Below are 14645 nucleotides of genomic sequence, written 5' to 3' on the forward strand. Positions count from 1 at the left end.
TCCAACACTATGTTGAAGAGCAGTGGTGAGAGAGGGCATCCCTGTCTTGTGCCAGTTTTCAAAGGGAGTGCTTCCGGTTTTTGCTCATTCAGTATGATATTGGCTGTGGGTTTGTCATAAATAGCTCTTATTATTTTGAAATACATTCCATCAATACGTAGTTTACTGAGAGTTTTTAGCATGAAATGCTGTTGAATTTTGTCAATGGCCTTTTCTGCCTCTATTGAGATAATCATGTTGTTTTTGTCTTTGGTTCTGTTTATATGATGGATTGCATTTATTGATTTGCATATGTTGAACCAGCCTTGCATCCCAGGGATGAAGCCAACTTGATCTTGGTGGATAAGCTTTTTGATGTGCTGCTGGATTCAGTTTGCCGGTATTTTACTTAGCATTTTCTCATCAATGTTCATCAGGAGTATTGGTCTAAAATTCCCTTTTTTGGTTGTGTCTCTGCCAGGCTTTGTTATCAGGATGATGCTGGCCTCATACAATGAGTTAGGGAGGATTCCCTCTTTTTCTATTGATTGGAATAATTTCAGAAGGAATGGTACCAGCTCCCTTTGTACCTCTGGTAGAATTTGGCTGTGAATCCATCTGGTCCTGGACTTTTTTTGGTTGGTAGGCTATTAATTATTGCCTCAATTTCAGAGCCTGTTATTGGTCTATTCAGGGATTCAACTTCTTCCCGGTTTAGTCTTGGGAGGGTGTATGTGTTCAGGAATTTATCCATTTCTTCCAGATAAATGTACTGTCTCCTTTGTCGTTTGCCTTCCAAAGAAAGCTCCCAAGTCTTTCAGAAATACATCCCTGGGTCATTAAACTGAAAAAAGATTTAGTTTCTCAAAAAACCAAAGTTAGCCAGGCATAGTGGCTCATGCCTGTAATCCCAGCTACTTGGGAAGCCAACGCAGGAGAATCGCCTGAACCCGGGAAATGGAGATTGTGGTGAGGCAAGATCATGCCTTACACTCCAGCCTGGGTAACAAGAGAAAAACTCTGTAAACACACAACACACACACACACACACACACACACCCCTCAGAAGACAGAGGAAATGCATTTACAAATTTTCTAGCTGAATGTGCTAAGAAAAGAGACAAAAGGAAAGAAAATCTCTTCCTTTATTTTTAAAGGTTTATTTTAAATAAACCTCTCATTTATTTGCTTGTTTGTTTGAGACAGGGTCTAGCTTTGTCATCCAGTCTGGAGTGTGGTGGCCAAATCAGAGCTCACTGCAGCCTCCAACTTTCTGGCTCAAGCGATCCTGCGACCTCAGCGCCCCGAGCAGCTGGGTCCACAGGTGTGCACCACCACACCTGGCTGATTTTTTTTTTATTTTTAGTAGAGATGAGGTCTCACCACGCTGCCCAAGCTGATCTGAAACACTTGGGCTCAAGCTGTCCTCCTGCCTCAGCCTCTCAAAGTGCTGGGATCACAGGCGTGAGCCACCACTCCGGGCCCTGACTTTATTTCCATGAAATATAAAATTGTCCTTCACCTCCTTTGTGTAATAGGCAGTTTTGCATGTCACCGTTCAGTTTCCATTATCCACTCAAACAACCCAGGACCTTACTTAAAAAGCCGTTCTAGTTGTCAGTCCCCGCTGCAACCAGCGCCCCACTCCACCCCTTTACCGAGGTCCCTGCCCCCTCCCCCGCCCTGCCCCAGACGGAGGGGAGCTTGCACTGCCTGCAGGATGAGTGACTCTACCTGCTCAGAAAAGGCGCTTTGTATTAAAACCATTTTCAACTTAAGAGGAAAAACGATTCAGCGTTCACTACAGGTTGCCCAATACAATATGTTGTTTTACCTTCGATTGTTTGAAATAATAACTTAAAACGGAGGAAGCATCCCTGTGATATTAGGGGTAATATCACAGCACATCAGAAACAATCCACCAATCAGTACCCGGAGGATCCAGTCCTGCAGGGCAAGAGGATGACAGCAGGCGACATCTGGGGCCCAACTGAGGAGAAAGCCAGGACCCGCCCCCTCCAGGCCCTGCCCTTCAGAACACCTCTTCCAGGCCTCGCCCCCAAGATGATGATCACCCTGTGGCCCCGCCCCTTCCCTCTGTCCGCCGGGCCCCCAAGCAGCCTCCTCATTCTTGCCGCGCCCAGATCCTGTTCAAGGTCCCGCGCCTTCTAGCCAGGCCCCTGCCCCACAGCGGCCTCCACCCCCTCGTAGCCAGGCCTGGCTGTGATCTATGAGCCTTGGCCTCCCAAAGTGCTGGGACCACAGGAGTGAGCCACCCCACCCAGCCCAATCTTCTTAGCATAAACACTTTAATGTCAATTAATGCTTGAACTCAATGTTAAGTCAACTCAATCTCAAGTCAATGCTAAATTGGCTCTAATGTCAATTAAAGCTTTATGATTTTCTATAGTCATTGTATTTGGAACAATTATCTCAAAAATGAATTTTCTGATGTTCTGCAAGGATTGACCTCGGACTGAAGAACTTGCCACACTTATGACATTTTTAAGATTCCTGTCCAGTATAGATTCTCTGATGTTTAATCCCGTGTGAAAGTGAAGTCAAGACTTTGCCTCAATCATCACACTTGAGGTTTCTCTCCTGTATGAATTCTCCTATGTTTTGCATAAGATGAAGCTTGACTGAAGACCTTGCCACAACCATCACATTTGTAAGGTTTCTCTCCAGTATGAGTTCACCAATCAACTGCAAGGTATGATCAATATCTGAAAAATTTGCCACATTTACTACACTTGTAAGATCTCTCTTCATTATGGATTCTCTAATGATTTGCAAAGGTTGTAGCGTTACTGAAGACTATGTAAGAATCATTACATTTGTAAAGTTTTCCTATACCATGGATTGCTTGATGATGAATAAGTGTTGACTGCCCACTAAAGGCTTTGCCATACTATTACACTTGTAAGGTTTCCCTCCAGTATGAACTCTCTGATGTTGTGCAAGGTTTGATTGTTGATTAGACACCTTGCCACATTCAGCTGGGTGTAGTGGCTCACGCCTGTAATCCCAGCACCTTGGGAGGCCAAGGCAGGTGGATCATGAGGTCAGGAGATGGAGACAATCCTGGACAACATGGTGAAATCCCATCTCTACTAAAAATACAAAAAATTAGCCAGGCGTGTTGGTGGGCACCTGTAGTCCCAGCTACTCAGGAGGCTGAGGCAGGAAAATGGTGGGAACCCGGGAGGTGGAGCTTGCAGTGAGCTAAGATCGCGTCACTGCACTCCAGGCTGGGCAACAGAGTGAGACTCCGTCTCAAAAAAAAAAAAAAGAAACCTTGCCACAGCCATTATACTTGTAAGATTTGTCTCCAGTATGAATTGCTTTATGAATTACAAGGGCTGAATTTCAAGTGAAGGTCTTGCCACACTCATTACACTTGTACGATTTCTCTCCAGTATGACATCTATAATGGCATACAAGATTTGCTTTTTGACTAAAAACCTTGCCACATTATATGTATAAGGTTTCTTTCCATTATGAATTGCCTTACGCATTACAAGGGCTGAATTTTGAGCAAAGGTCTTGCCACACTTATTACACTTGTAAGGTTTCTCTCCAGTATGAACTCTCTGATGTTGTGCAAGGCATCAATCATGCCAGAAAACCTTGTCACAAACCTTACATTTGTACCGTTTCTCTCCAATATGAACTCTTAAGGCGTGAAAGGCATGAATTATCCCAGAAAGCGTTGTGACAAACCTTACATCTGTATGGTTTTTCTCCAGTATGAATTCTCCTATGTGTTTCAAGTTGTGATCTGCAACTGTAAACTTTGTTACATTCTTCTCATTTGTAAGGTTTCTGTCCAGTATGAAGTCTATGATGGCATTGAAGGGATGACTTCTGATTGAAGGTCTTGCCACACTCATTACACTTGTAAGGTTTCTCACCAGTATGAACTCTATGGTGGCATACAAGGTATTACTTCTGATGAAAGACTTTGCCACATACATCACATTTACATTGTTTCTCTCCTGAATGGGTTATGTGATGTCTCCCTAAGTGTGAGCTATAATTAAAGGCTTTCCCATACTCATTACATTGGAAAGATTTTTCTCTCATGTGTACTTCCTGTATTTGTGTGAATAATGAAGAATGGAGGAAATTCTTCCCATACTTATTAGAAAGATGGGTTTTGAGCCTACAAGAAATTATTTGGGATGTTGAAGCTGAGGAAGCATCATTGATAGACTGGTCCACTTGATTACCAATTTTCCGTTCAGTCTGAAATATGTGCAGTTCAGGCAGATGCAAATGAAAGCTTAATCCAAGCTGATCTTTAATAGGCTTGTTTCCAGCATGCCATTGATCATGTCAGTCTGTACTACCAGTTAACTCTTTGGTTTCTGTCATGGGTGCTTCATGGCCATTTCTTTCCATTTCTTGCCACTGAAACCCAAAGTCATGAATATCTTTCTTGGTTTCTGGGAAGCAAAAATCTCCAATGTGATGATTTTCATGTCTTTCCAACGTCCCTGTGTGGAACACTTCTGTATTGCCTTGCCCTGTTGATGAGAACTCCATCATGGATTTTAAAGAGCTATCCACAGACTCTAGGTTCCTGTAGTTCTCCAACATCACGTGCCTGTATAAAGGCCTCTGCACAGGGTTCAGGCATTTCCACTCCTCCACTGAGAATTCTTTTTTTTTTTTTTTTGAGATGGAGTCTTGCTGTGTCGCCCAGGCTGGAGTGCAGTGGCGCGATCTCGGCTCACTGCAAGCTCTGCCTCCCGAGTTGAAGCCATTCTCCTGTCTTAGCCTCCCAAGCAGCTGGGACTACAGGTGCCTGCCACCAGGCCTGGCTAATTTTTTGTATTTTTAGTAGAGATGGAGTTTCACCGTGGTCTCGATCTCCTGACCTCATGATCCGCCCGCCTCGACCCCCCAACTCCACTGAGAATTCTATAGCCACATCCCTGAAACTCAAGTGTCCCTGAGGAAGAGCTGCTATCCCTGGCTCCTTTTCTTTGCTCTTCTTGGTGGCTTCTTTACATAACATGAGTCTTTGGAAATCAATCCCGGACGTCTCAATTTTCTCTGAGTTGACAAAGAGGGGCCGGAATTTCCAGGTCTGTGGGGACCCCACGTCCCCGATATAGCAGCACCAGAGAACTTGAGACCCTTTCTTTTATGAGTCCTTTATTGCTTACTCAGTTATGCCTCATTAGTTACTAAACCTGATGAATAAGAAAGCCAATATTTAAGGCACTGGAGGACATATCACTGGCTAGTGACAAGGTTGTTAAATAACATCAAGGTTCTCGATGTTCACACTTAGCATTCTTTTCCCTGGCTAGATGAGGTGGCTCACGCCTGTAATTCCAACCCTTTGGGAGGCGAAGGTAGAGGGATCAATTGAGTTCAGGAGTTTGAGACCAGCCTGGGCAACATAGCAAGACACCATCTCTACAAAAAATTTAAAATTAGCCAGACATGGTAGTGCACATCTGTAGTTCCAGCTACTTGGGAGGCTGAGATGGGAGGATCACTTGAACCCTGATATTCAGTGCTACAGTGAGTTATGATCACACCACTGCACTCCAGCCTGGGCTACAGATACTCTGTCTAAATAAATAAGAAAAATAAAACAGCATTCTTTCAATTGAGTTAGCTTGCAATCCTGGCAACAGAATTTACTGCATTTTATCGTGGGGCTCTGTGGTGTAATGGTGAGCACTCTGGACTCTGAATCCAGAGAATTTACTGCATTCATGCACTATCTTCTAATCCAAAAAATTTAGTAAGCAATATTTTCCTCAATATTAACATAATTTTAGGATGCTGAAAGAGTTCATTCAACTGACCAAAACATTAAGCATTAAATTAAAAAGCAAATTTACAAAGAAAAGATAGATTTTATTTTTAAAAATTATTCCTAAAAATGTTCAATTTGGATCTAAGGAAACTTTGAGAATGTAGTGGTGATAAGGATTCTGATTCTGGCTAACATTCCTTGATGATGGATTTCATCTCATCTTCACAGCATCCCCATGAGGTACGTATGTATTATTAGTCCTGTTTATTGATAGATAAATGGAGGTTTATGAACATTAAGTAACTTGGACAAGGTCATGTAGTTAGAGCCAGAGCTATAACCTAGGTCACCTGGCCTGATTCCAAACCTTGTGTTCTCAATTGAGAGGAAACGTGTGGGCCAAAGTATTCCAGATTTCTCAGAAACTCTGCAGTTCACAGCATAGTTTCTTACTTTTTTTTTAATGCCGGCACATCTTTTCAACAGACTCTAATCCTAAATTGCAGTGCTGATGTTTTCCAGGAATTAGACAAATCATGAACAAAGTGAGTATTTCTCTGCAGAGCATTCTGCAAATCACAGGTAAGAGCAGACCTCTCCATGGCAAAGCTTCTCTTTGCCCAAGTAGTTGTAGAGACTGTCTTGTTTGTTATTCCTAGTAGAGAGACCACTTTCCTGCTGAGAGTGATTCGTTCAGAAAATACGTTTGAGAAGGGGTCATGCATGTGAGGAGAGCAGCTGTGAACACTCATACAGCTCTTTGTTCTCTAATATTTTCTATATTCAGTTCATAATCCACTTGAGCAGTGGTGCCAGCTGGCAGGTCCAGCAGCTCATTTTTCTTCTCATTTTCAGCAGATCATCTAGTTTCTTCCCTATGGGTTCCTACCCCCATTTCATAGCCACTCACCTATTGATAAACAGGCTCTGCCTAAAGCACGTCTCATCTTCCAGTCCATCAACGCAGGATATGAAATTTTCCCAAACTCCAAATTACTATTGTAGTCCTTAATACAACATATATATTTAAATGGGGACTTTGAACACACACAGATGATGAAGGGCTGAAGTAATGAATCCTTGTGCCTGGGTTCTAGTCCATCTGATAGTGGTTTACCCTCTTTGGCCTCTGTTCCCTCATTTATTTTGCAGATTAATTCAGGTTACTAATTCTTATGGGTTTTAAAGGATGCTGAATTCCTAACTCCCAGTCCCGAGAACGTGACCTTATTTAGAAAGATGGTCAGGGCACGATGGCTCATGCCTATAATCTCAGCACTTTGGAAGGCCTAGGTGGGTGGATCACTTGAGGTCAGGAGTTCAAGACCAGCCTGACCAACATGGTAAAACCCCGTCTCTGCTAAAAATACAAAAATTAGCTGGGTATGGTGGCATGCACCTGTAATCCCTGCTACTCGGGAGGCTGAGGCAGGAGAATCGTTTGAACCCTGGAACCTCTGCAGTGAGCCATAATGGCACCATTGTGCCCCAGCTTGGGTGACAGAGCGAGACTCTGTCTCAAAAAATAAAAATAAAAAAAGAAAGAAAAATAGGGGCTTTACAGATGTTCAAGTTAAAATGAGATAGGTCATTAGGGTGGGCCCTAATCCATTATGGCTTATGTCTTGATTTTTAAAAGGTGGAGAAATTTGTATACAGACAGATACTAGTAAGGGAGAAGGCCGTCTACAAGCCAAGGAATTTGTATACAGACAGATACTAGTAATGTCTTCCCCTTACTAGTAGAGAGAAAGCCGTCTACAAGCCAAGGAATGCATAAGGCTGGGAGAATCTAAGAGAGGCATGGAATGAATTCTCCCTCACAGTCCTCAGAAGGTTCCAACCTGCCAAATGCCTCCATTTCAGACTTTCAGCCTCCAGAACTGTTGAGACAATACATTTCTGTTGTTTAAACCACCCAGTTTCTGGTATTTTGTGATGGCACATTAGCGAATTATTGCACTAGACAGCTGACTTTGAATTAAGCAAAAGGGAGGTTTTCCCAGGTGGGCACAATCTAATCACATGTGCCATTTAAACTCATTTAAAAGAGTAGCCAAAGAGAAAGTCAGAGCTGTTCCAACCATGAGAAGGAGTTGATGAGGCAGTACAGGGGCTCTGAAATGGAGGGGCCCCATGGCAAGTAACAGAGGGAAGCTTCTAGAAGGTAACAGTGATCCAACTGAAGACGAGAAAAGATTAAATCCATCTAACAACTGCAGGAAGCAATTCTGCCAACAACCTGAATGAGCCTGGAAGTGGATTCTTTCCCAGAGCCTCCAGATGTAGGAGGCCAGCCTGACATGGATTCCCCGAGCTGGAGACCCCGGATGAACCCATGCAGATTTCTAACCTATAGAACTATGACATAATAAACACGTGTAGTTTTAAGCCACTGTCTGGGGTAATTTGTTATGTAGCCATAGAAAATACACTCTAGCTAGCAAGTATTGAGTGCTTTCTTCACCAGTCACTATTCTAAGTGTTTTACATTCAAAGAAAAAAAAAACCCACAGCTAAGTATTGCCATAGAACTATTGTTGTCCCAAAGCAATAAAGATAAATTTACAGCTGGGAGGGGGGAAATTATGTGACATCTGAGGAACAGCAGCCTGCAACAGACAGACGATAAACAGAACATCCTACTAAAGAGAGAGCAGAAACAGTAGAACAGACAGAATGGGAATTAAAAATAAACACAATAAATGTCTTTATAAAAATAAAGAAGAATGTCAGGAACATGACGCATGAACAAACAATTATGAAGAATCACTTAGAAATATTTTTTAAATGTAATCGTTGAAATACAAACATAGTAAATGGCAAAACAAATCATGCCTGATGGTCCAGTAAAAGCCTGGGGCATCATTTTGCAACTCCCTGTGAGAGTAAATTTCCAAGTGCGTAGAAATTACTGTCAGAAGTTTTTGAAAGTCCAAAAAGAGACTAAAAAATATCTTTAGCAGAATATAATCTGAATGTTTAAACAAGATAATCTTTTAAGAATAGAGACTCTTGAAATAGGAATTAAGAAGTACTATATCTAATTTATTCTCCCTCCCCAAATATCCCACTGTATTACTGAGGCTAAATAAGCCTATTATACATGTGAGGAAAATTCAGAGCAAAAACTTTTAGCCAGGTCACAAACATGATTTAGCTGCACCTAGATTCCTATGTAGACTTACAATTACCTCTCCTCAGGAGCTCGTAAACTTACAATTACCTCTCCTCAGGAGCTCGTAAAGTTAAGAAGAGCAAATAGAATATCAACCAGGCTGAAAGGCTGACCCAGGTGGGGATATTCACAGGCGAATGTTAAGCTTTGGCCAATTTCCAGCCTCTGCTTTCCTCCCCTCCTCACCGCTTGTCCCAGGACTAACCCTGAGGGTCAACAGGAGGGATACAGCATCCCTACAGATGGCCTAGCTCCTCCTTGTCCAATTTTCCCCTAGTTGAAGGAGAGTCCAGCCAGGCTCCAGAACAGAGTGCCCTTAGTGCCCTGTCTAGTGCCACAGTGAACTGGACACAGAGGATGGAGAGCAGACATACAACCAAGGTCAAAAGCCAGTAGCTTGTTACAAAGTAAGCCAACTCTGGCGAAGGGGGCTAAGGTACTGTGAACCCAAAATATCTGAGACAGGTCTCAGTAAATTTAGAAAGTTTATTTTACCAAGGTTAAGGACACACCCATGCCACAGCCTCAGGAGGTCCTGATGACATGTGCCCAAGGTGGTTGGGATACAGCTTGCTTTTATACATTTTAGGGAGATGTGAGACATCAATCAATATGCGTAAAGTGTACATTGGTTCAGTCAGGTAAGGTGGGACAATTCTAAGTGGATAATGGTGGGGGCCTTCCAGGTCATAGGTAGATAAGAGACAAAAGGCTGTATTCTTTTGAATCCTTGATCAGCCTTTCACTGAATACACAATACAGGGTGTATTCACTGAATACACAATACAGGGTGTATTCACTGAATACACTGGCTCAGTGAATCTGCATTTTTACATAAATAGGGCAGAAGAAGCAGTCAGATATGCATTTGCCTCAGGTGAGCAGAGGGATGACAATTTGTACCTGTGAAGATAATTTGTGAAATTCAACAGAACTGTTTTAGGGTAAAGATCTTGAGGTCTACAGTGAATTTCCTTGTAGGCAAATTGTGAGGGAGGTAACTCATATTTTTAGCTATCTTATTTAGGAATTAAAATGGGAGACAAGTTTGCCTGATGTAGTTCCCAGTTTGACTTTTCCCTTGGCTTAGTGATTTTGGGTCCCAAGATTTATTTTCCCTTCACAGTACAAAGTCCAAATGCAGGAGATCAATGAATTAGGAAAGCCACAATTAAAGTAACTGGTGAACCAAGTACAAGGTGGACTGGAGAAGTTCCACTGACAAAGGGCACCTATCTGGGACAGCCTTTTCTGTAGACTAATGGGGCGTTTAGAGCATGAATGAGTGACTTGGAGTTTTGCCCCCGAACTCCAGCTCAGTGGTCCGAACCCTACTACCACTGACAAACTTTTCTGATATTGACTCTCAACCTGACTAGAAATGAAGGGTATTTCTCATTCTTAGATTTTTCCATCAGGATACTCTACAGATTTCATTTAGAAGTCTAATGTCATTTGCCACACTCTTTGCACATCAAGCTCTGTCTGTTGCCACCTGAGTGGTTGGGACTTACCTGGCTCAGGCTATGACTAGACTGCTTCATCCTGTTGTAGTTGAGTGATACATGCAAAGAGTCAGAAATGTGACAAAACTTCCAAGAACAGGAGAGGGCATATCACATTTTATAAATCGCGAAGTCTGTGAGTAAAAGTCTTTGTGCATCATGTTCTGAATATAGACATTCTTGGAATCTCAAAGGTGGTCATTTAGATCAAATCAAAGTAGAGTTAACCTTCAAACAACATGGGTTTGAACTGTGCATGTTCACTTATATGTGGTGCCTCTGCCACCCATAAGGCAGCAAGAGCAACCTCTCCTCCTCCTCCTCCTCAGCCTACTCAACACAAACACGATGAGGATGAAGACCTTTGTGATGATCCACTTCCACTTACTGAATAGAAAGTGTATTTTCTCTTCCTTATGATTTTCTTCATAATATTTTCTTTTCTCTTACTTTATTATAAGAATACAGTATTTAATACATATACCATATAAAATATGTATTAATTGGCTATGTATGTTATCAATAAGGTTTCCAGTCAACAGCAGGCTACTAATAGTTAGGTTTTTGGGAAGTCAAAACTTATACTCAGATTTTTGACTGCACGGGGGTTGGCATCCCTAATCCCCACGTTGTTCAAGGGTCGATTGTACTATTTTTTGCCTAAAGTAGTTATGTCAAAACTACCGGCAAAAATTTTATCAGAGTTGGTGGTCTTGGATCCATGATATAAGAAGACATTCATGAAGGATCTGAGTGAATCCAGGTATGAAAGCTCTATAATAGATTATTAAGAGAAATTAGGGAATATTCTTAGTATTACAAGAGGTTGATGTCCTAAAGGACAACTGCATATGGACTTTTCCTTTTTGTGTATGTAACTAACTCCCTCAGTCAGTGCATGTGGACTTTTGTTGACTTTTTGGAAGGAAGGATATATCTCAGCACCCATTTTCCCTTCCTAAGGGCAACTTTATTTCATGTAGGGGAATTATTTCTCCCAGGGATAGGCAGTCTTGGTGGCACTAAATGTGATCAGGACCTTTGTTGCCTTTCCCCAGCAAAGGAGTGTGTGATTTCATTTGGGACAATAGGAATTTCTCTCCTGGTACTTTGAATTGCCAGCAGGCTGAATTAAGACAAGGAAGACAACTTTTGAGCTTTTCATTCTAAAGAGAAGCCCAGAGTGGATCCTGCTGGCTAGATATCTGGAAGCTGTTCTAAGACTTGTCTTGGTTCTTCAGTTGTCTAACCTCCCATCCATCTGAGAGTTACTACAAAACTCCCTCTGCTTCTTGTTAACTGCAACAAAAAGAATCTCAATTGATATGCCCTCTGCAAAGTAGTATACAGTTAAGGCATGGCTGATGTCTGCTCTTGCACTGACTGGGTTAGTGATTCTGAGAAACTTTATTAGCCTCACTGAGCCCTAGCATCTTCACCTGTAGAATGAGAAACAAAGCCCTCCTTCCAGGTTGTCAATGGAATTAAGTGAGTATTTATGTGAAAGCCTCCTAGCTTACCCAGAAAGAAAATCTGTGAATTTCCCCGTCAAAGTGGTTCATTAACAATGAAAAATTAGGCAGGGCACAGTGGCTCATGTCTATAATCCCAGCACTTTGGGAGGCCAAAGCGGATGGATCACGATGTCAGGAGTTCGAGACCAGCTTGGCCAACATGGTGAAACCTCATCTCTACTAAAAATACAAAAATTAGCTGGGCATGGTAGCACATGCCTGTAATCCCAGCCACTCGGGAGGCTGAGATAGGAGAATCGCTTGAACCAGGGAGTCAGAGGTTGCAGTGAGCCGAGATCGCACCACTGCACTCCAGCCTGGCGGCAGAGGGAGACTCAGTCTCAAAAACAAAACAGAACAAACAATGAAAACTTGGTAATTTGGCTAAAGATGCCAAGATAGAATGTCAGGCAATCATTTAAAATCAGAGATTTTGTAAAGAAAGTTATACTTAATAGTCAAAATACATTTCCCACTTATTACTGTGCTTGGCAGAAGTCAGAATTAGATTTTCATGGGTATATTAATCCTGACAATATTTATTCTTTGTTGGCAATAAAGGTAACAAAGTTTCCTATATGAATATTTAAGAAAAGGGCCGGGCATGTTGGCTTTGAGAGATGAGGTGGGAGGATTGCTTGAGGTCAGGAGTTTGAAACCAGCCTGGGGAACAGAGTGAGACTCTGTCTCTATAAAAAATTTTAAAAATTAGCCAAACATGGTGGTGCATACTTGTAGTCCCAGCTCCTTGGGAGGCTGAGGCAGGAGGATTGCATGAGCCCTGGAGTTCCAGGCTGCAGTGAGCTATAATCACACCACTGAACTCCATTCTGGGTGACAGAGTGAGACCCTGTTCAAAGAAGAAAGGAAGGAAAGAAAGAAGGAAGGAAGGGAGGGAGGGACAAAGGGAGGGATGGAAGGGAAGGGAGGGAAGGGAATGAAAGGGAAGGGGAGGGGAAGGGAGGGGAGGGGAGGGAAGGGAAGGAAAGGAAGGAAGGAAGGAAGGAAGGAAGGAAGGAAGGAAGGAAGGAAAGAAGGGAGGAAGGGAGGTAAGAGAAGGGGAGAGGAGGGGAGGGGAGGGAAGGGAAGGGAAGGGAAGAAAGGGAAGGGAAGGGAAGAAAGGGAAGGGAAGGGAAGAAAGGAAAGAAGGAAGGAAGGAAGGAAGGAAGGAAGGAAGGAAGGAAGGAAGGAAGGAAGGAAGGGAGGGAGGGAGGGAGGGAAGGGAAGGGAAGGGAAGGGAAGGGAAAGGAAGGGAAAGAAGGAAGGAAGAAAGGAAGGAAGGAAAGAAGGACATCTCTGTTTACAATGCTACTTTACATAAATGTTACTTTTCCATCTGAAGTAAGGAATAGACAATACCGGTTTACCAAAAAAATAATTTTTTTGAGCACTCATATCACAGAGAACTGGCCTTTTCCTGGAAGAATTAGAATCGTACCTGGAAGGTTGCACCGTCTCTGGCTTACCAATGCTTTGTTTGGGTTAATATGCTGCAGGAGCTTCAAATCATACATGAATTCTTGCTATTGACCAGGAAAGTAAGAAAGCAAGTTGGCTTCTTTTGATCACTCTCCTAAAAGTGAGAATTTTAAAATTATGCATTGGTGTAACAGTAAATTTTTAAAAACAAAGAACAGTAAAGAGTATCCTATAAAGGGACCCAGCTCTGTGCTAGATAACATAGAGCAGTGGGTCATGGAGCCTTGTTGTGCCCTGCCCCACCTCTGTTCACACTCCATCAAGCAGGAGGAGCAGAGCATGATACAAAACTGGCCTTCTTTACCTGTGATCCACCTGGACTGAGTGAGCACATTTATTTATGAAAATGTGTGCAGGCCAGGTGTGGTGGCTCACACATGTAATCCCAGCACTTTGGGAGGCTGAGGTGGGCAGATCATGAGGTCAAGAGATCAAGACCATCCTGGCCAACATGGTGAAACCCCGTCTCCACTAAAAATACAAAAAAATTAGCTGGGCATGGTGGCACACGCCTGTAGTCTCAGCTACTTGGGAGGCTGAAGCAGGAGAATTGCTCGAAGCCAGGAGGCAAAGGTTGCAGTGAGCCGAGATCATGCCACTGCACTCCAGCCTGGTGACAGAGTGAGACTCCATCAAAAAAGAAAGAAAGAGGGAAAGAAAGAAATGAAAGGAAGGAAGGAAGGAAGGAAGGAAGGAAGGAAGGAAGGAAGGAAGGAAGGAAGGAAAGGAAATGTGTGCAAACTGAACAGTCCATAGATCCTGGCCAAAGGAGAAAAATAGAAGAGCCCAACCACTGCTTTAAGGCAACATTTTTCAAAGTGTCATGTGAGATTTATTCTGCAACCAAATCATCTTGAAATTGTATTTTTTAAAAAAGTGTATATGTGGGATTCACCTTGCTTCAACGAATCAGAATCCCTGCTACTAAGACCTTAAGAGACTCTTCTGCTGAACTCAAGTTTAAGAAACACTGACCTGGGGACCTCAGAAATCTAATTCCTTGCCTTCCCCAATCTACCTTCTAGTCAAGAGAAAACTAGAAGAAACAATGCATTTAGTAAATAATTATAGATTCAGTGTTATGAGAGCTAAAATGCGAGAGAGAATTCTGGATGGAAAGGGATGCACAAGAGACTCTTATTAATTGCAAAAATATATGCTTTCCTCCAATAATACATGTCTCACTTAGTGGTCATCACCTGGCCACTGGA

At 42.6% G+C, this 14645-nt stretch overlaps 2 pseudogenes; both read right to left on the bottom strand.

Annotated features, from left to right (window-relative positions):
- Positions 1-2410: 2410 nt before the first annotated feature.
- LOC129480087 (putative zinc finger protein 137) lies at positions 2411-3290 on the bottom strand (annotated as a pseudogene).
- Positions 3291-3348: 58 nt separating this feature from the next.
- The window catches only part of LOC129480244 (zinc finger protein 701-like), a 71977-nt pseudogene continuing 60680 nt past the window's right edge, over positions 3349-14645 (bottom strand).

Source organism: Symphalangus syndactylus, chromosome 4 (genome assembly GCF_028878055.3).
Source record: "Symphalangus syndactylus isolate Jambi chromosome 4, NHGRI_mSymSyn1-v2.1_pri, whole genome shotgun sequence".
In the NCBI taxonomy this organism is placed as follows: Eukaryota; Metazoa; Chordata; class Mammalia; order Primates; family Hylobatidae; genus Symphalangus; species Symphalangus syndactylus.